The sequence below is a fragment of the Ruditapes philippinarum genome, unplaced genomic scaffold, assembly GCF_026571515.1.
Source record: "Ruditapes philippinarum isolate M1 unplaced genomic scaffold, ASM2657151v2 ctg467_1_1_1_1, whole genome shotgun sequence".
NCBI classification, from domain to species: domain Eukaryota; kingdom Metazoa; phylum Mollusca; class Bivalvia; order Venerida; family Veneridae; genus Ruditapes; species Ruditapes philippinarum.
The window spans coordinates 136,035-159,015 of record NW_026866614.1 but is presented as its reverse complement, the minus strand read 5'-3'; the positions used below and the strand labels follow the sequence as shown (position 1 = coordinate 159,015).

Genomic DNA, 22,981 nt, shown 5'->3' with positions numbered 1-22,981 from the left:
TGAAAAAGATAGAAAATGATTCAGTCAAAACTAAAATTAAAGTACCCGGTATGTATGTCCAGGTTTTCAGAATATTTTTGTAACTTCACAATGGAATGAAAGATGGAAGAACTCTAAAATATCTCGGTAGAAATAAAGCAGTGTGAGGTATTCAAACAGAAGAAGCAGAAGTATAGCTAAAAAGTTGAGGTGATACTTAGAGGTTAGAAGTTCACTTTTTTTGTCCAGAAGCTGAATGAGGAGATGTTTCTATGTTTGGCACGCAGGAATCTGAATTGAAGCTTAAAGGTCAAGGTCACACTGTGAGGTTTGACCAATCCAGTACTGGTTTAAAATTGGCATTTGATGTGGATTGAGAAATAAGTTGTGAAGTACATTGTAAAAAAAATTCAACAGTGGTCATATGACTTTGTTGTTGTTGTTCTATAAGACATGTACACAAACATGCTCCCATAGCTATGAACAAGGAAAGGCAATGTGTTAATTATTATTGAAAAAAATATATATACAAGATTATATGATGTTATTTATTTTCATATTGCAAACTTATGAAACAAGCAATTGTCATTTACTTATTGATTTTCCAGCATTAACTCTGAAAGTATTAAAGAAATTTTGTGAAGCAGTCCTTCCAGTTAAAAAGTATATTAGTTTTATTATTAGTCCCTAGTACATTCCCTTTTGAAAGAATATAAAAAGAAAAGATAAACATACATTTGTAGGTTTTATAGAGATGCATAATTATGTGTAACAGACATACCCTAGCTGCCTTGAATCATTTAACTGACCATTGTTGTTTTAAAGGGAATTGGTCTATATTATAATATCTGTTATTCCATAAATAATTATATTGAGAGTATTGACATTATTATATGTGAAAACAAACCACAGAATAATTATATATGGATGTTGTTGGTAAGTGTTGGATACATGATCTGATATGACATTTAATTATATAGTAGATAATAAAGTGTTCTAAACAAAATACTATTCATCATAATTATATATATAATCACTTTAGACCTCTTATCAACATTCTGATTTCCAGAAATATATCAGAAGAACAAAGAAATGATATATTTCTATTGTTTTTATCAATACTTGTTATACATATGGAAAATGTGCCAATTGCAGACCAATCCATTTAAAACAATATGAAATTGAACAACTTTAGGGCTGTCTTTATAAAGACAGTTTAGTGTCGCACCTCTAGCATTTAAGCAATCAAGAGTTGTAATGTAATTCAGTCTCGTCTGTAACATTCTCAAATATAATAATGATAATTATAATGATAATAACAATAATAAATAAACATTAAACAACAAACATATAAAGATATCAAAATCAACAACCCCAAAAAAAATAAAACCTGAAATTTAACTCTTTAAATAAGTTGAAACAATGCCTCTAATTTTGGCTATGTCAGCTTTTATGTGAGAAGTGTACTACAGAATCTTTGCTTGCCTAACTTGATCAATAGTAATTGCATACTAGCGTTATTGAAATAAGCGATGAAACCTCCCTAGAAAGCTGGACGGTGAGCATAAATAATTCAGCGTATTTAGGATTTACTAAGTCTCTAGTTGGTATCTAGTGAGACTCGTGTACGTCATTGTGATGTCATTAATTTTGCTGCTATGCATGCTACCCTCATCACTACGGTAACAGATCTCGTTCTGCTACTGGTTCATATTGTGACATAACACAGTATGGTATAGGTTTTTCCAAACCACTACCATATTGATCACTTTGGTAGCTTTAATTAGCACATGCTGAAGAAAGTTGACAGTTTGCGAGCAATTTATGTGAGAAGCACCTCGCTTAATACGCAAATATAGGAAAAATCTTTGAAAGGGAGAAACACTTAGAAGATACAAATTCTGGCGATGTATTGAAACACATTTCTAGATACAGCATCAATATGATCTATCTACATGAAGGTACTGTCATGATGAACAATTTTCCTGGCATTAACTATCAGATTCATACCTTAGATAAACACTCAGAGAATTATTCTGTTACCTTTAGCTCAATGGATAAATTTCTTGGTGTATAATGCCCGGAATTTTGGCTTATTAGTCACCATTGCTCTAAATCCGTCATGTATTTTTATTGTAATTTTCATATAATAAAAAAGGAACTTTTGCCCTTTTATGGCAGTGATAAAGACATTATACTTTATATTTCTCTATGTTTATTTTGCAATAGAAATTATAATTAAAGTAACAGACAACTCTAGCTAACAGTTGGACAGCAAAAGTAGCCTCCCTTGACAGATTTCATTTGAACACTTGCATATAAACATTTTAATATGGTTAATGTCTACAAAGGTATGCAATAAACTTATCCATTTGCTTGCAATTACGATGGGAAAGTACATAAGCATGTTTGACAATGGTATGTGCGAGCATTTATGTTGGGAAATGTGCATATAACATGTTTGAAGATGGTATGTGTGAGGCTGTGAGCCATATGTTTGGATAGTACATGAACATGTTTGAAGATGGTATGTGCGAGCATTTATGTTGGGAAATGTGCATATAACATGTTTGACGATGGTATGTGCAAGCATTTATGTTGGGAAATGTGCATATAACATGTTTGACGATGGTATGTGCGAGCATTTATGTTGGGAAATGTACATATAACATGTTTGACAATGGTATGTGCGAGCATTTATGTTGGGAAATGTGCATATAACATGTTTGACGATGGTATGTGCAAGCATTTATGTTGGGAAATGTACATATAACATGTTTGACGATGGTATGTGCAAGCATTTATGTTGGGAAATGTACATATAACATGTTTGACTATGGTATGTGCAAGCATTTATGTTGGGAAATGTACATATAACATGTTTGACGATGGTATGTGCAAGCATTTATGTTGGGAAATTTGCATATAACATGTTTGACGATGGTATGTGCGAGCATTTATGTTGGGAAATGTGCATATAACATGTTTGACGATGGTATGTGCGAGCATTTATGTTGGGAAAATGTACATATAACATGTTTGACAATGGTATGTGCAAGCATTTATGTTGGGAAATGTGCATATAACATGTTTGACAATGGTATGTGCAAGCATTTATGTTGAGAAATGTACATATAACATATTTGACGATGGTATGTGCAAGCATTTATGTTGGGAAATGTGCATATAACATGTTTGACAATGGTATGTTCAAGCATTTATGTTGGGAAATGTACATATAACATGTTTGACGATGGTATGTGCAAGCATTTATGTTGGGAAATGTACATATAACATGTTTGACAATGGTATGTGCAAGCATTTATGTTGGGAAATGTACATATAACATGTTTGAAGATGGTATGTGCAAGCATTTATGTTGGGAAATGTGCATATTACATGTTTGAAGATGGTATGTGTGAGGCTGTGAGCAATTATGTTTGGATAGTACATGAACATGTTTGAAGATGGTATGTGCGAGCATTTATGTTGGGAAATGTGCATATAACATGTTTGAAGATGGTATGTGTGAGGCTGTGAGCAATTACGTTTGGATAGTACATGAACATGTTTGAAGATGGTATGTGCGAGCATTTATGTTGGGAAATGTACATATAAGAAGTTTGACAAATGGTATGTGCGAGCATTTATGTTGGGAAATGTGCATATAACATGTTTGACGATGGTATGTGCAAGCATTTATGTTGGGAAATGTGCATATAACATGTTTGATTTGGATGATTGTGCAAGCAATTACTGTTTGGAAAGAGCATGAAAAATGTTTGAAAATTGTATGGGAATGTGCTGGCATTTTAGCATTAATTGTCTTGCAAATTAAATTGCTGTTCTATTACGAAGTAGAAGAACATGATTTGCTTTAATACCATGTAAAAGACATTTAGTTGTGTGCTACCTTAATTGATTGGTAATCTTATAAGAACATATGTTCGTGACATTTCTCTGTGATCAATACAAGAGCAGGTCCTTCTACTGCAGATGAGACTTAACTTCTAGATCTATATTGATTGAAATACAATCTTAAATGAGATAAAAAAAAATCAGATTTCAGTTAATAGTCGGAACAATAAGTACTTGTAACTTCCAGCATTTGTTGGAATAAAATGTTGTCTATATTGTTATACTAGACATAGTTCTTCGTCGGATTTTCAAAGGATTTTTTTTTTATGAATTTTGATATGGCTGAAATATATATGACAAATCATGCTATTGAAAATGGTGTAAGAAAGCTTGTTGAATTGTGTTATGTTTTCTCAATGAACACCTCAGGCTTTATCATTCCGATATAAATATATGTTATATCTGTAGAAAAAACACTAAGAATGTCTAAATGTAGACTCGCGGTTATTTCTCTGTAAAAGCCCAAACTTATGTGTAAAAATTACTGTATGTCATGTATTTATGAATTAAATCATTCAGAAAGCATTTTGTTTATATAACCTTTACACTGCTGCTGGTTTCCATGAGACTACTTCTAAGGTGATGGGTGACCATCAAGTTATATGAGGCCTTTGATTACACATATATATGGTATTGGCCTTTTTGCTTGGTCTCAAATCATTGAAGCAAACACTTCTTACCTAAGTTGACAGGGACGTATTGATGGAATTGTGTAATTTCAATTTTTATGTCAGTTTTTCTCTCTTTGTATATGATACTGATTTTTAAACTATTATTATTAAGTCAATGTATTGTGATTTTCTTGTGATATTTATTACTCTAACAAAAGAATTCTCATACATCTAGAACACTGCAGTTATTCAGGTTGTGTACAGTTTATTTAAATTTCCTTATATAATTGTATTGGCAGATAATATTTCTTTATTCTCATTCTCTTTTCTTTAGTTTGTTTACAAGTTGTAAGGTAACATGAGATCTGTCTTGTAGTGGGAACCATATTTTGTGCTCTATGTGACATAATGAGGAGAACTTATGAATAACAGGGCGTGGGCGAGTTTCCCTCTTTAAAATAATTGTTTGAAATTTGTATAGGTAACCAGCACCTTGCATACAGTTTCAATAGTTCGAATGTAAAGTGACGATTTGAAGAATCGAGGATTTACGTCACCACGGGTATATCTTTTTGTGATAAGATCTGCTTTGACGATTTCTTGAACAAACACAAACACTTTTTTACTAATTGTTTAGCTATTGAATTGAAATATTTGTCTTCTTGTATAATTTGTGTAAATTTTAACAAATTAGTTTGATTGAACAGATTTGCAAAGTGTTCTAGAGGTCACATTTAGATGTGGTAGTACAGTAGACTCAGTACAGTAGACAAATATGTTTTTTAATTCCAAATATTCATCATATACTTTACAAGCTAAAACTTCCAAATACAGCCAAGCTGCAACAAAATCATTGAACTTTTTGAGTTTTAAATTCTGACAAAATGTCTGGTAGTAAACAGGAGGTGCAACAGAAGTATGGTGCAGCAGCATTACAATGTATTATCTAAGCCATAACAAGTGAGGGAACAAAAATGCAAAAAGGGACAGACTGCACATGCCTGACTCTTTACAAAATGCTCTAGCTCTCATTAATAGTTGCAAGCATATCACCATTAATATATCAATATTGGATAACAATATATTGAATATATTATTTATTTATATTTCACTAACATACCTGTTTTTTAAGATATCAGTAAAATTATTTTATTGTATAATGTTTATTTATGCACTCTGGATGTTGCTATGAAATATATATAAAGTGAAATTGTCCATTAATTAAGTAACAACAGGTTGGTTTTAGACGAGGCAATCTGCTCCCTATCAAAATGTGTATCTAAATATTTTTATTTATTTGTCGAAAAGATCAATATTTTCCGAATCTGTATATTGATAATCAATGGACAGAAAAATATCTATGATAAATTGATACTGTTTCTATTGGTGACAACACTACATAAATACTTGTTATTATCGCTCTGTATTATATGGTTGCAATAAATCTTCACCTGAAAAAACTTCTGATAACCATTTCTCTCAGAAATCTTTTTATTAGATTAAGTAGCTTTTGCTCAATTTCAACATCATTATACCCTTGTATTTTCAACTAAAAACATTAGTGATTGTCTTACAAGGCAACTGAAAGTGGGCGTAATGGTAGTGGTTGTATGCTTGGACAGGCCTCTGAATAATTTCTTTCAAAGAAACAATTTGTGTTCCTCAATGTTTTCTCACCGTAAAGCGCCAAGTTTCTCTTATGCAACTGAAACAAGAAGAAAATGGCGATGAATTCACATGTCTTTAGATAGGTAGAGTAAGTCGTGTCATAAGTACTTAGACGATATATTTGTCATACTGAAAGCTTTTTAAGTATGTGTTTCCTTTACTATAAGTTAAACCAGTATTTTTAACATTCGTACAAAAGTGATGTAATTACATAACAATAGCGTAACTCTTACTGCAGTTTCGGTTATAAGTAATCTTTGTTTTTTAAAAATAAATGAGGAGGCTTAATTTACACAGAATGAAATAAAAAAGTCAATGTTTGGATAATGCAATGTGCACTTATATTTCAGCGTCACATTGTTTGTTTTATTAAACATGCAACACTTGACCTGCTGGAACATATAATGATTAGCCTTTGAAGTTACCTTTATTTCAGAAGCCAAGTCGATACAAAATTGATAGCCAAGTTGCCATTCTCACGAATTTTAAAAAGTAAAGTTTCATGGAAATATTCGTAATGAAAAGTAAAGTTTCATGGAAAATTTTTTAATGAAAAGTAAAGTTTCATGGAAATATTTGTAATGGGATTTAAGAAGAATAATGTCTTGGTAGCCTGATAATATATGCTTATTTTTTCCACAGTTAGATTTACTATAAGGTAAATTTGTTTGTTTTGTAACTTACCATGGTGCTTATTTTGACCATAGATTTACAAAACTCGGCATTAATATTGCACAATTCTTCCTTATTTTCACATTACTGCTCTTTACTGCTGGTAGCTTAATTTTTGTATGTTAATTGATATTGAAATACCTTAAACATTAACTGGACTGTTCCAACTTCAAAGCTGGACGGATTCATTACAGAAATTCAAGAGGTAAAACAGTTATAGAAGGTAATAAATCAAGAGTTAAAGATAAAATACCTGAAACTGAAAGAGTTAAAATCATATTTTTTTTTCATATTTCATAGGCTGTAACATGATATGAATATTTCATTTCATATTTGAAAACTTCATTCAAATATTGACAGAACCTAGCATGTGCAAATATACTGTTTGTCCCACGCCACTTGCTGTATTGGTAAGCACAGCATACTTTTCTTTTCTTCACAGGAAAAAAAGAAGGCCCATGTTTATGTACAATAGAGGTATTTGTGCTTTGCTTTTGTATAAATGATTGAATTTAAAGAACTTAAGGAAAAAGGTAAAAAGCTATGTACTTTTCGCTATAATGCTAAAATATAGAACAGAAGCATTACAAATTACAATTCTTACATACTGATAGACGTTTCTAACTTACTGGTAACTCTAGTAGATGACTCTCAGATACTAGAAGAGTTATCTTAATACTGCCAAGTACCAACTTGATTTGTTTTGAGCTTTGCTTTCACTTTTGAGCTTGTGTGACCTTGTATATGACAGTAAAGCATGTATTGTATCATGGTATCGTGTATTGTATCATGGTATCGTGTATTGTATCATGGTATCGTGTATTGTATCATGGTATCCCTTACTCAAGTTACTGATTCTCGGCTCACTAAACAGTGATCCCCGCTAATTATGCAGTCAGTAAATTAGAAAGTTTTGCATAAATCAAGTTGAGTTTTCATTATTTCAAAGAATATTGACTGACAGACAGTTGTTCTGTTGTGATAGATGAGCCATCAGTGTTGAGGTTCAAAGGCGTTTAGCTTCCGTGTATAAAATATAACAAATTAATTTTGTTCTTGTCATTTATGGTAAATAATTACCTTTTATAACATTGCCCTCAACCTATAATCAAAGTAACAAAATAATGGGCCTTAATTATAAATATTTCATGGATGAGGTTTTAAATTATTCCCGGTGTTTTTTTCAATGATACTTTGCAACACACATTCAATGTAAGCACTGTCATTTGATATTGTATGTTCAAAGAATTTTAAATGCTTGAGTTTTCTTGGGGAGGCAGAAACAAACAAGATGAGGAAGAAAAATGCTGGTAAGGAGGATTTATTCTCCCTGTGGGGGAGTTGATTTAAAGGGTTAATGTCATTGCAACAATACTGACATAATCGGCCAGCAGTATTAAATCAGTTTGTGGTTGGAGTAGACAAGTAACGGAATGACAAGGCATGGGACTGAGTAACGCTTTGTGGGTTCAATCCTGCAAGGGGCAAGCTGTTGTTTCCTTGAGCAAGAAACTTTACTCTCATTTCTCATGCAGAACTGGTTGGTTCAAGGCATTGAAGAGTGTAGTGTGTCTGTATGCTAAATTTCTACATAATCAGATTAAAATTAATTCTCATCTTATATATAAAAAAAAGAAGACATTTTCAAATTCACAGCAAGGCACATATTATTTTAAACATTTATTACACATAAAGTGTATTGTGTTCTTACTTGGCCACAACAACCCTTGTTTTTGTGCCCCCACGTTAGTGGCGGGCATTTAGATTTACCCTTGTCCGTCCGTCCTTCCGTCCGTCCGTCCGTCCTTCCGTCCGTCCGTCCGTTCACTTTTGTGTCGCACGTAACTCAAAAAGTATTTGTCCTAGAGTCATGAAACTTTACAGGAATGTTGATCAGCATGTGTAGTTGTGCACCTGGGTATTTTCGTTTGGATATTTTTAGTATTTTCAGAGTTATTGCCCTTGACTTAGTAAAATTTTGCAATTTTCAACTTGTGTCGCATGTAACTCAAAAAGTATTTGACCTAGAGTCATGAAACTTTACAGGAATGTTGATCAGCATGTGTAGTTGTGCACCTGGGTATTTTCGTTTGGATATTTTTAGTATTTTCAGAGTTATTGCCCTTGACTTAGTAAAATTTTGCAATTTTCAACTTGTGTTGCACGTAACTCAAAAAGTATTTGACCTAGTGTCATGAAACTTTACAGGAATGTTGATCAGCATGTGTAGTTTTGCACCTGGGTATTTTCGTCTGGATATTTTTAGCATTTTCAGAGTTATTGCCCTTGACTAAGTAAAATTTTGCAATTTTCAACTTGTGTCGCATGTAACTCAAAAAGTATTTGACCTAGAGTCATGAAACTTTACAGGAATGTTGATCAGCATGTGTTGTTGTGCACCTGGGTATTTTCGTTTGGATATTTTTAGTATTTTCAGAGTTATTGCCCTTGACTTAGTAAAATTTTGCAATTTTCAACTTGTGTCGCATGTAACTCAAAAAGTATTTGACCTAGAGTCATGAAACTTTACAGGAATGTTGATAAGCATGTGTAGTTGTGCACCTGGGTATTTTCGTGTGGATATATTTAGTATTTTTGGAGTTATTGCCCTTGACTTAGTAAAATTTTGCAATTTTCAACTTGTGTCGCACGTAACTCAAAAAGTATTTGAACTAGAGTCATGAAACTTTACAGGAATGTTGATCAGCATATGTAGTTGTGCACCTGGGTATTTTCGTGTGGATATTTTTAGTATTTTTGGAGTTATTGCCCTTGACTTAGTAAAATCTTGCAATTTTCAACATGTGTCGCACGTAACTCAAAAAGTATTTGACCTAGAGTCATGTAACTTTACAGGAATATTGATCAGCATATGTAGTTGTGCACCTGGGTATTTTCGTGTGGATATTTTTAGTATTTTTGGAGTTATTGCCCTTGACTTAGTAAAATCTTGCAATTTTCAACATGTGTCGCACGTAACTCAAAAAGTATTTGACCTAGAGTCATGTAACTTTACAGGAATATTGATCAGCATGTGCAGTTGTGCACCAGGTATTTTTGTCTGGATTTATTTAGTATTTTTAGAGTTATTGCCCTTCACTTAGAAAATTTTTGCAATTTTCAACTTGTGTCGCAAGTTACTCAAAAAGGATTTGACATAGTCATTAAACCTTATGGGCAGGTTGCTCAGCATATTTAGAGTTGCACCTGGGGTTTCGCTTGTGGATTTATCCAGTATTTGTAGAGTTATTTCCCTTGACTTAGTAAAAAGATTGACAGAACAGTGGCGTGGTGGGGGCACCCGTGTCCTATGGACACATTTCTAGTTTTTAGTTATAGTCACTTCAATAAGGTTTTAACAGGTGGTACTCATTCTGGCTGCAAGTTTTTAATAATATAATTTTTTCCCTATAAATTTGATTGCAAAACTTCAATGAAAGGAAAATTTCAAATTTTACCTTTTAAATAAACCCTGTTTTAGGACTTTATAAAAAAACATTTTTTGGATATGGGATCTGTTTTTTGGGTCAAACATACTTTCCGGGTTAAAAATTTCCCAATAAAACTACCTGGAAAAAAATCCCATCTTTAAATGGCCATGTGATTTAAAGAGGCTTTAAATGAAAGTTTTTTTAAGGGCGAAAATGAAAACCTGAAAAGATCCCACCGACACCCTAGTAAAATGAAAAAAAACCTTAGACCTTTTTCCTTGGGAGAGGGTTCAAAGCAAAATTTTAATATTTGCCGCTTTTTGATTGGGGCAATTTGATTTTGCTAAAAAATCACCCTTTGTCATAAGAGGTCATTTGCAGTGGCCGTTAAAAATCAGGACAGGTGACAGAAAAGAGATTGACCACACTTTTCTGTTTCATTGTCAAGTCACCACACCAACGCGTCATTTTGGGAGGAGCTGCTGTGTTGCGTAAAATGTGCTTCATTAAAGTAATCCAGCGAAGAATGTAATTATAAGTATTAAATATAACAATCTCTGTTGAGTTTAAACTTAAATTGACAGATTTGAACCCAATAAATTTGTTTTTATCATTTCAGTTTCTGTAGGGAAACTATTATTTTCTTATTGTTAAGTGTTTATAATGATGATAGTAATATATGAGGTTTTTGCTCCAACTTCTTACAATTACAAGTATGGTAAATAATGATTCAGTCTTTTTTGTAATGGTTATATTAAGTTTTATCATTATTAAAATTTTTGAAACATTACAGTTAAAATTTACTGAAATGTTTGAAAATTTTTAATAATGATCATTCATTATTTTGAAGTTGTGATTTGAATGTATTTTTTAACCTGGAAAATTTTATTTTTTAATTTACAGTATATTGTAATCTCTCTACGTCTTGCATGAGTCAAATTTATTGTTAATTTTAATTTTGAAAAGTTGAAAATTCATGGACACAAATTAATAAGCAATCAATAAATTTCTTTGACCCCATATGGGATCATCTGCTGGTCAGTTTTGGAGGGAAATCTATGACGCAAGAGATCAAAGGAGCCTGTCTCCTAGACCTGAGACTACAAAGATTCTGCATTACAATGGACTGGTTCTAAATTTATGCACAGAGGACAGAAGTATCCATTTATAGAAACAGAGTCTGAGAACCCATCTGTTACTCCCAGACTGGTACCTGTTGTTCATAATATTGAAGGGTGCACAGTTATGCACAAAATGTAATCATTGTCTCTCAGATGCTTTGATGTTGTAAGCACCTGCTTGATATTGTCTTGCAGTAGCAGAAGGGAACTAAAATGGAAAGGTTAACCTGTTGATAATTTGAAATGGAAATTTATTTATGGAATTTTCTGAAATTATTTTTAAATAGTAAAGACAGATGACTGTTCTCAAAAGAGACAAGAATAGCTATGAACTCACTAATGCATAGCTGGTAAAGGTCAAGCGTACTAGTTGAATATTTCAAAGAAAATGTTGGGAGAAAAATCACAAATATTTATGATGTTAAAGAATGATATGCATTTAATTTTTGCAGAAATTGTTTAATAATTATTCTTGGCTATATTTTGCATTCAATTGAAAAAAAAATCTGTTTTTAAAAAGAAGCTTGTAGTATATATGTACCAATTCAGTATATGTATGAATTTCAAAATGATTGCCAGTAACTATAAATGATTTAAAAAAATCAGGTAGTTTCTCAATGAAGGCTGTATTAGCAAATAAAGCAAAACATGTTCTTCAAATCATCATAATTTTAACAATTTATTTTTATGATTATTGTTTTGAATTTTTTAAGTTAATTGGGGAACTTAATTGAATGAATTTGTTTGTACAGAGTTGTGTATGCATTATAATATACATGTTGATTATTACAAAACTGTCATCAATATTGATTTATTGTTTATTGATTATGGTCATAGATTTGAAAAAAGAAAGGACTATAAAAAATTAAGTAATTAATTGATAAAAAGTATAGAAATTAAAGAAAAAAAAACACACTTAAAACATAATCTTAAAATAGTGCCCTGTCAAAGAACATGTCAGAAATTCTGTCACTCATTTTACATATTTCAAAGCATTAATGAAAATATAACAAGAAAGTGAATTTTTTACCGAAGTCATGAAAATATGAAATTGAAATGTAGATAAATGATACTTAATTCATTATATAGATGTATATATTTGTCCCCCTTCATAGAATAATATGAAATTGATAGGCTTTGTAAAATTTGTTTGCTTTGAGTCTGAGATCAGGAGTAAAAAAGATATCATTCAACATTGCATGCATGCAGCTTTACTCTTAGATGCCAAACAAATTTAACAACTTTGAAACAATAGTAAATCTGTATGTGAACCACTTCAATTTTAACCCTTAACCTGCTGGCACATGCATGCAGACTGATCATGGGGCTGTATGTACATTACATTTTTGTCTTGATATCCCTAAAATTGACAATGGACATTTCCTAAAATGGAAGTTGGACAAGTCCATTTAAGAAATACAGCAGGATAATGGTCAAGAAGCAGGCCAGTTTGAACAATATTCTCTGCCATTTCACCATGCATAGGTTATCTTTAACTTTCTGCTGCAGACTTTGAATTATTGTTGTGATAATGAAAAATCAATTGTTTTAGCAGTATATTTAATGTCACTTGACACTTCGGTTTATAATAAAGTTCATATACATGTATTTTACCAAAAAATTGAGTTTGTAATATTTTTAAATTGTTTTGTCTTTATGTAATTGTAATATATATATATAGAGATATATAATATATAATATAATAAAGAGATATATAATACATGTAGTAAAAGATAGAGCAATAATTGTCAGCTGTGACTTTGGAACAAGGAGCAAAAGTGTTATAAATTGTTTACTTCTTCAAACTGAGATATGTCAGGATCAGAATTTCCTTACCTTGTCACCATGGTGTGTTGACGTTCTGTTTCCATGGAAATGTGTCCAATATTCACATTTTCTTTTTCCATTCTAGATATAAAGTGCTCCCTGTTTGTAAATGTCTTTTGAATTTTAATCTGCTCCAATAAAATAAGAGTTAGGTCTAAATGAGACACTGTAACTTTTCCCAATAATTGCGCGCTGAACATTCTCACTTTTCACAGTATAATCATCATTTAAGACACGGCTATACTGAAAAGAAGTCCATTTTCTTCTTTTATATTTGTCTTCGGTTTATTTTATATTTGGAAACAGACCTAGAAAAGGATTGCTTCTCATGAAAATTGGAGAGATATTTTTGACATTTCATTTAAGTCGTGTTGCTGTTTTTAGAAGTTGAAAGTGATCAATATAGATTAGTTTATGGTTGTCAGATATTAGAATAGGAATTTACAAATCTAGAATTTGGAGCAGACGACAGTTATATATAAAGATGTTTATAATGATGTAGAGGTGAGGAAGTGCTATTTTTATTTAAGGACAAGAGTAATGCTATGAATAGAAGATACAATTATAACGTAGAATGGCTTCCTTATAATTATCATTAGAGATCTATATTGGATTGTTTTTTTAAATTTTTTTATTTTCTGTAAAAAATGTTTTTCAACATTTTTTTTTAGTTGAAAGAATGAATAATGATGACCATGCAAAATGAAATAAGTTTAATTTATCTACTATGAGTTTTATTTTACTAAAGCACTTTGTGCTAGTTTTTCTTTTTCTTTATGTTGATATATTAGCTTAAGAAAATCCAAAGTTATTGCCCCAATAACTCACAGCTTCATGGAGTGGATCAAGGAATAAATTTTATCTTGCTAGATATTTAGTATTTATTGTTAGTGTAAATCACTTTTCCTTCTTTCCCTACGTCTTTAAATTTTAATCCTTAAGTTACTTTGCAGTGGATTCATGTATTAAAGCTGTTATTATATTAGTAAGTTTAGTAAGTTTGCAGTTTTCTGTTTACGAATTTCCATACCGAATTGCTGTGACAGGTTGGACATTTGTGTGGCTGAAATCTGCTTAATAATAAATTTGTTTTTTCACCAAGCTTACAATGGATTGTTCCAAAGTTAAATTATAAAAATTATAAAAATTCACCAATGTTACAAAGGGTTGAAAATGTTTATATAATATATTAGGGTTTAAATTGACTATATATAGTAAATTCAATTTGTAAGGGAGTAAAAATGAAACAGCATTCATTTAAACTAAGGGAGTTAAAGATTTCTGTCCCAAACATATATTTCGCTACAAGATGTGAATCCATCCTAAACTTAATTGAATTTATTAATTTTTGTGGTATAGATGAAAATAATATGCTTTTGCTAAGAATTATAGGCCCGGATATTGCCATCACTGTGCAGTTTACCAGAGTAGGAGTCTTTGGGTATATAAGTCTTAACATCAAATTCCATTGAAATACTTTACAATGCAGACAGTTCCAAAATGAAGGCAGTGAATTACTTTAAAAACAACAACAAAAAGAAAATAAAAAACATGAATAACCCATTGTTTTGCTTCATTAAGAGATAATTAGCTTTCAAGATTTTTTTGTTTCCTTTTTCCACCATGATTAATGCTTTTGTGTAATTGGTAAATTAGGTTTTGTTTAAATTTAATTTAACCAGTTAAAAAAATGTCAACATTTTTCTCACTAAATATATCAGATGGTTTAAAGTCATTTTTTTTGCATATTAAATATAAGTTTATAGTATTTATTTCCATGCAGCAGCATTTATATCAGATGAACACATTTTATTGCAATTTCTTGTTGTAGTTAATGAATAATTTTACAAGTATTTATTTTTTTCATATTCTTAACATGTTCAATTGCTATGTTGGACATCCTTACCATCCATTTGTTACAATGATTTTCCTAATAAATAAATAGCCAGCAGTATTTACTGTAGAGTTTGTCAAACTGCACAGAATTGTTGTGAGCTGGCCTGGGCCTTGAAGCAATGGACCTGAGACAGACTGGCTTCAGGAGTTAAACATTGACAATAAGCATTTATTGTTGATTGAATTCTTAAGCACTATAATACAGTGTTTAATGTAAATGTTGACTAAATCATTTAATTGAAGTTAAAGCGGATGAGATTGACCTTGAGTCTGAAGTTATTATATAAATAAACGCACAAGAAATTTGTATGATGCTTTAATTGCCATAGAAATGTGTTGTTTAAGTTATGTCTTGTAGAAGGTAATTTATTCATAAGAATTTATAAGTCAATAATTGCCCAAATGGCTAAGATTTGCATAGTATGATTTGCCAAGACTTGAATGTACCAATTTAGAGAATTATTCAATTGGAAATGCATTTGATTAGTTTGAAGCATTCTAGAATTACACACTGCAGAAATGGCCAAGATTTAACTAAATGTGGCATTCTAGAATTACACACTGCAGAAATGGCCAAGATTTAACTAAATGTGGCATTCTAGAATTACACACTGCAGAAATGGCCAAGATTTAATTAAATGTGGCATTCTAGAATTACACACTGCAGAAATGGCTAAGATTTAGCTAAATGTGGCACACTGCAGAAATGGCCAAGATTTAACTAAATGTGGCATTCTAGAATTACACACTGCAGAAATGGCCAAGATTTAATTAAATGTGGCATTCTAGAATTACACACTGCAGAAATGGCTAAGATTTAGCTAAATGTGGCACACTGCAGAAATGGCCAAGATTTAACTAAATGTGGCATTCTAGAATTACACAGCTGAAATGGATTTTATTGTATGATTCTTGAAGTGCATACTTTAGTAATTGTTTTTATTCTAGAACTGTACATGCTGCAGAAATGACTTAATACTTGTGTGTATCATTTATGCTTCATATTTGAATGATATTTTCTAGAATGCTGAAAATAAAATACAGTTATATCTGCAGCAAATAGACATGGTGTGAGTGCTTAAAATGACTGAAATTTGTATGTAAAAAGCAAAATTTAAAGTTCTTGCTGCAGAAATGACTAAAGTTTGTATGTAACATTTATGCAGAAATGAATAAAAGTTTGTATGGAACATTCAAAAAGTACTTGCTGCAGAAATGACTAAAGTTTGTCTGGAACATTAAAAAAATACTTGCTGCAGAAATGACTAAAGTTTGTATGTAACAATTTCAAGTAGTTCTTGCTGCAGAAATATTGAACATTGCTGCAGAAATGACTGACTTTGTATGTAACATTCAAAAAGTGTAACTTGCAGCAGAAATGACTAAAGTTTATGTGTAACAATGCTGCAGAAATGACTGAATTTGTCTTTGTATGTAACATTCAAAAAGGACTTGCTTCAGAAAAGACGAAAACTTGAAATAGTCATTCTGTAATTAAAGGGCCTTGCAAGAAACTGTTCAAGTTAATCCATGGGACAAATGACTGAAATTTATTCAAAGACTTGAATGAGATTTTCTGAAAGTTATCTTTGCTGTTCAATAAACTTACTGGTATTGCATGAAGCTTACTGGTAATGCAAAACTTTGTGAATTTGATTTTAAGTCATTCTTAAAAGTTAAATGGTTTTAGAGGAGGGTGCACTTAATCAATAAAAGTGGACAATCAATAAATGTGGACAGAATTTTCTGAAATAAAGCTCTATATATGTTGAACATGTGGAGGAAATATTGAAAAGTCAAAAAGTTATTCATAAATTTCATTTTCAATAATCTATCTGTTATTCATATTTAAGTTTCCTGAAAAAATAAAACCTTGGTCAAAATCAAGGACAATATTTTCTAATCTAATTGGGCATAAGAAAATCGAAAGTATAAACAACTTAAGGATTAGAGATTAGCAAATATGGCAGCTTTATTTTCTGTTGAAATAATAATAGATTAGCTGTAGTGTATCCAAAATGCATTAGGAGGGTTTTAGCAGATAAGCTGAGTTAATATGATTTTCTTAGTAAACATGGCTTTTAAGGTCATGTTCAGGAGATATTCTGCCAAAGATTTCTGCTTACAAGACTTTTCATCACTATAAAGAGTCAGGGTAAGTGACATCTGCTTTCCACACAACAGTATAGGGCCAGGGCCAGTGATGTTTGCTGTATAGTTGTCTGTTTTTAATGAAGTCCAGTATAGGGCCAGGGCAAGTGATGTCTGCTTACAACACTGCAGTATAGTTGTCTGCTTTTTATGAAGTCTGCTTTTCACACAACAGTATAGGGCCACTTTTCATATGGGCAAGTGGCATCTGCTTTCAACACTGCAATATAGAGCCAGGCCAGTGATGTCGGCTTACAAGACTGCAGTATAACCGTCTGCTTTTTAGCCTGAGGGCCAGTGACGTCTGCTTTTCACACTGCAGTTTATAGCAAGGGCCAGTAACATCTCCTTTCTTCACTGCAGTAAACAGTATTAGGGCCAGTGACATCTGCTTTCAGCACTGCAGTATACAGTAAGGGCCAGTGACATCTGCTTTCAGCACTGCAGTATACAGTAAGGGCCAGTGACATCTGCTTTCAGCACTGCAAGAATAGAGAACTAGAATATATAGAATATATAGAATATAGAATATTCTGCACTGCAGAGTTTAACTGTATTAACACCATTGTATCTATAAGGATTGTTAGTGTATAAAAGAGGGAAGGATGCAATATCACCAAAATATCCTTGAAAAAATATGAATGAAGTTATCAAAAGATTAACATATTTCTTGTTCATTTGTCTGTAAACTGGATTATACAACTTGAGTATGATTAACTTATTTTATTTAACTTTTAGTACTATTCAATACTAAAGTATTTAAAGGACTTAGAAGATTAATGTGTTATTATTTTATTATGATTAGACATGCTTTGTTTGAAACTGTATGTTTATTAATGTAAAGGTAACAGTTGCTGTTCTATTGAGTGTTTAATAGTATTAAAGTCATTATATAAGGTCATACATTTTGTTTGTATATTAGTTTTAGATATTTGAAGAGCTGAATGTTTCAAAAACAAATGTATTCTGCTATTAAGGATGTTTAAGTGAGCAAACAGTTAAGCATGTGTGTGCATATCATTGACCTAAGATTCTGTAACAATGATGGGTTTATCGTGCATTTTTTCCTTATTTTCGTATAAAAAACTCAATAACATACAAAATTGAATTGTAATTTCTGTATCATGTTGGACGAGTTTTGTTGTCGAGTCAAGGTTTACTGGAAGAGGGGAGGGATTGATGGTGAATATAAATATATGATAAGTCTGTTAAACTAAATTAGTGATGTGTAGGGGGTAGGTGGATGGGGGAGATATCTGAGGATATAAAGAAAGCTGACAAAGAAATGACTTTATATATATCTTTTGTACATATAAAGTTCTGCCCAACATGGTTTAGAAATGGTGTTACATGTATATGCAATGTTTTAAAATTCCAAGGTTCTATTCTTCAAATTTAAATCAGTGTAACATGATTAATTTGCCCATAATACTATTTTTGTTATAGAAAATTCATTTCTAGCCATGAGCTATTTTCAGCAGTCTAAGGGAGATAAGTCTTTGAAATTAAAGTTAAACCATACAACAATTGTGTTGAAGTAGTTTTCATATCTGGAAAGGAATGGTCACCTAAAAAATATGAAAAATGACCTTCATGAAGAATTAATAGATTGCCTGAAAGTTATCTCACCAATTACCATTTACATTGAAAATTAAGATATGTATTTAGTTCCAAATTAACTTTATCATACCATGATTAGTTTAATTAATTAAAACCTGCAGGAAATGAAATGGTGAATGAAGAGTTTTTGAAGGTTATACACCTCTAAAAGTTTAAAAGTTCAATCTCAGAGGACTCTTTACCAGTTTAATTTTCTGACATTTAAGAAAAAAATTTGTAATAGTCAATATAGTGTTCAGTTTATAACCAGATAGTCTATATAGTGTACAGTCTATAACCAGATGGTCAATATAGAGTATACAGTCTAAAACCAGATAGTCAATATAGTGTACAGTCTATAACCAGATGGTCAATATAGTGTACAGTCTATAACCAGATAGTCGATATAGTGAACAGTCTAAAACCAGATAGTCAATATAGAGTACAGTCTAAAACCAAATAGTCTATATAGTGAACAGTCTAAAACCAGATAGTCAATATAGAGTACAGTCTAAAACCAAATAGTCAATAACGAGTACAATCTAAAACCAGATAGTCAATAAAGTGTACAGTCTATAACCAGATAGTCTATATAGTGTACAGTCTGTAACCAGATAGTCAATATAGTGTACAGTCTATAACCAGATAGTCAATATAGAGTACAGTCTAAAACCAGATAGTCAATATAGTGTACAGTCTATAACCAGATAGTCAATATAGTGTACAGTCTGTAACCAGATAGTCAATATAGAGTACAGTCTGTAACCAGATAGTCAATATAGAGTACAGTCTGTAACCAGATAGTCAATATAGAGTACAGTCTGTAACCAGATAGTCAATTTAGAGTATAGTCTAAAACCAGACAGTCAATATAGTGTACAGTCTAAAACCAGATAGTCAATACAGAGTACATTCATTTACCAGATAGTCAATTTAGTGTACAGTCTTTTACCAGACAGTCAATTTAGTGTACAGTCTTTTACCAGACAGTCAATTTAGTGTACAGTCTTTTACCAGATAGTCAATTTAGTGTACAGTCTTTTACCAGATATGGTAATGCAGGCTGCTGAAAGTGTAATTATATTAATTAATTGATAGTATTAAGTTGATTTGTGGCCTGGAGTAAAGACATAAGTCACACAAATTCAGCAATAAAATGATATAGGTCAGAGTATCCATAAAAATTTCTGCAGGCTGTGCTGTTTAAAGAAAAATAAAAAGATTGGCAAAAATTGCTGACTTGATTTAATTGAGTCTGCTTTTGAGAGTAATTAATTGTGCCCTCTAGAGTAGGCTTAAACTTTATGTAATGCATTAGAATCAATGATACTGTAAAACAAGTCAGAAGTCAATGATGAGATTAATATGCAGGCTGGCGCATAGACACCTAGTCTGTTGGGACTAAGTAAAATCTGAAATATATGTGTACATTCAATAGTTTTTATATTGTTTTAAATTTAATATCTTTAAAAGGAAAACTGCATTTAGAGGTTTTAATGTTAATATTTGAGGGTGTTACACTATTATATGTATTAATCATCAGTTCATCACATCTCACCATTTGACAGTTTGATAGAGATAAAGGTGGACAAGCAGTTATCTGTATATTAGAGTGTTTTCGGAAGCCTGATGTTTGACAGGATATGGGCAATTAGATAATAGAATGTCATCTTTGATACAATGATGATACACCAAGATACTTGATATATAAGTGGGAAAAATAAACATTGGCTTACCATTGTCACAATCTTAAAGGCAGAGAGCACTAGTTTTTACTAGAGATAAGTTGTTCAGGTAGCCTACTTTTCAAGACGTCCCCATCCACCACAGCTTTCTCTCTCAGTGATAAAGAATACTTCCAAATACTTAAACTTGGTATTCATGCAAAGTTAAATATATATCTGTAGGCTGATTATATGATTAATTTAAAGAAGGGGCATTTACCGTTGCCGAGCGGTTAAGGTTGTTGACTTCAAACCACTTGCCCCGTTCGAATCCTGACAGACTTTGGATTCTTTCATGTTAAGAAGCTATCCAGCTAGCTTACAGAACTGTCTGTGATTCTACTCAGGCCCCTATTCGTGCCTGAAATAATGCACAGAAGGGCAACTGAGGACTTCCTCCACCAAGAAGGCTGGAAAGTATGACCTATTCTGTGTTGGTGTGACGTAAAACCCAACCCCTAGTAAATATTTAGACCAATAAATCCCAGTAATTCAAATTGACTGTTACTTTTGCATCATGTATACATGACACAACAAGTTTTTTGATTTATGACTGTTATATAGAGGTGGCTTTTATTTTCAATTCTGACCACAGGTAAGAGGAAAAGTCTGGTACTAGATCAAAACAGTGTTACTTACATTATGCATTTTCTTTGACAAAATTGTTGTACATAATTTTATTTCCTGATGACAACATTGCGGTGGAGTTCAACCATTTTGTGGTTGGGCGACTTTTTTTTGTCTCTGAAGTATGAAGAGTTGTAGACAGCGGGAAATGGTAAACGTCAAATTACTTTGTTTTATATGGCTTTAAAACTTGTGAATGAAATATTTTTCCTCCACATATTGTAAAGCTGTGCTTGAAGACAAAAAATGATGTGGTAGTGTTGTTTTTCTTCTCAAAATTTGACAAGGACATTATATTTATTACATAAGATTACATAAACCATTCATGATAAAATATTGCTAGAACAATTTCATGCCAGAATATTTGATATTATAGTGTTACATGATAAGACAATGTCATGTACATTATGCAAAACATATAATATTCTTGTATCTTTTTGATTATACATTGTGCTGAAACATTTTATGTACATAATGTGCCAGAACATTTATTAGGTTAGGTTCATGTACATTGTGCCAGAACATTTATCATGTTAGGGTCATGTACATTGTGCCAGAACATTTATCATGTTAGGGTCATGTACATTGTGCTGAAATATTAGATTATGTTAGTGTCATGTACAATTGTGCCAGAATATGTTTAATCGTATTTGGGTCGATGTTTAATTGTGCTATAATTAATCGATGGTTAGGGTTCATGTCAATTTGTAAAAAATATTATATATGATAAAGTGTCATTACATTGATAACGAACTTTGTATTGATTGTAATTAGTTTTGTACATTGTGCTGGAACAGGTAATATTAAAATGTCAAAGTGTTTTTGTAAACTGAGTAATGTAATTCACTTTCAGCTATCTACTTCTAATATTAGCTCAGTTACCTTACATCTGTGACATGTTTTTCTGTACTTTGTTTTGTTAAAACACAATTTGTTTAAAAGCTGTTGATGTGTTTGAATTTTTTTAACTCCCATATTGATAATAAAAAGATAGACTGAAAAGTGAGTGTAGACCATTTTCATTTGATGGCAGATCTTAGTCTGCACTGGTCAGGCTCAATGTAGAATCTGAAGCAGGCAGTAGGTTAATTGTTGTGACATGTTTTTCTATACTTTGTTTTGTTTAAAAGCTGTTGATAAAATGTACAATGTGTTTGAATTTTTTTAACTCCCATATTGATAATAAAAAGATAGACTGAAAAGTGAGTGTAGACCATTTTCATTTGATGGCAGATCTTAGTCTGCACTGGTCAGGCTCAATGTAGAATCCGTTGCAGGCAGTAGGTTAAATGTTGAATAGTTAAAGATTAATATTATTATCAATGATCAAGATGAGTATGCTGCAGTGGCAATGGAAATGTAAAAATTTAGCAGAATGTAGGTTATAGTACAAAAGTAGACATTGCATATATCTTTTACTGATGTATGAAAAATAAATAAATAAATGAATAAATAATTATAGTTACACAGTACAACGAAGACACAGAAACTAGAATAGAATGTTTCAGAAATGACCTAGACAATGGAGGACTATGAAATAGATGTAGTATGTTACACAGTGTCTCCCAACAGTCTCAACTGCTGATAGCTTACTGTCTATATATGCTGACAACCAACAAACAGTTAATGTCATATGAATAAATACTGAACTTAAATGTACAATATGAAAAAAGTCACATGGATGTAAACAAATAACAATATGATTGAGACGTTAATGATGTTGTTGGTACTCCTCCTTATTTGTAATTAAGTACTTT

At 31.6% G+C, this 22,981-nt stretch overlaps 2 protein-coding genes across 3 annotated transcripts in view; one reads left to right on the top strand and one right to left on the bottom strand.

Moving 5' to 3' along the window:
- LOC132733075 (anoctamin-8-like) overlaps window positions 1-13,687 on the bottom strand; it is a 60,560-nt gene extending 46,873 nt beyond the window's left edge. Inside the window, exon 1 of the mRNA XM_060719661.1 lies at window positions 13,237-13,687. The gene's annotated coding sequence lies outside the window, so the exon portion shown is untranslated. The remainder of the gene's footprint in view (window positions 1-13,236) is intronic.
- Window positions 1-22,981, top strand: part of LOC132733076 (myocyte-specific enhancer factor 2A-like) — a 106,580-nt gene that overhangs the window by 2,460 nt on the left and 81,139 nt on the right. Inside the window, exon 1 of one of the 2 annotated variants that reach the window (XM_060719666.1) lies at window positions 5,011-5,070. The exons of the other annotated variant lie outside the window; for it this stretch is intronic. The gene's annotated coding sequence lies outside the window, so the exon portion shown is untranslated. Of the gene's footprint in view, window positions 1-5,010; window positions 5,071-22,981 lie in introns of those variants that run through there. 2 annotated transcript variants of the gene reach the window in all.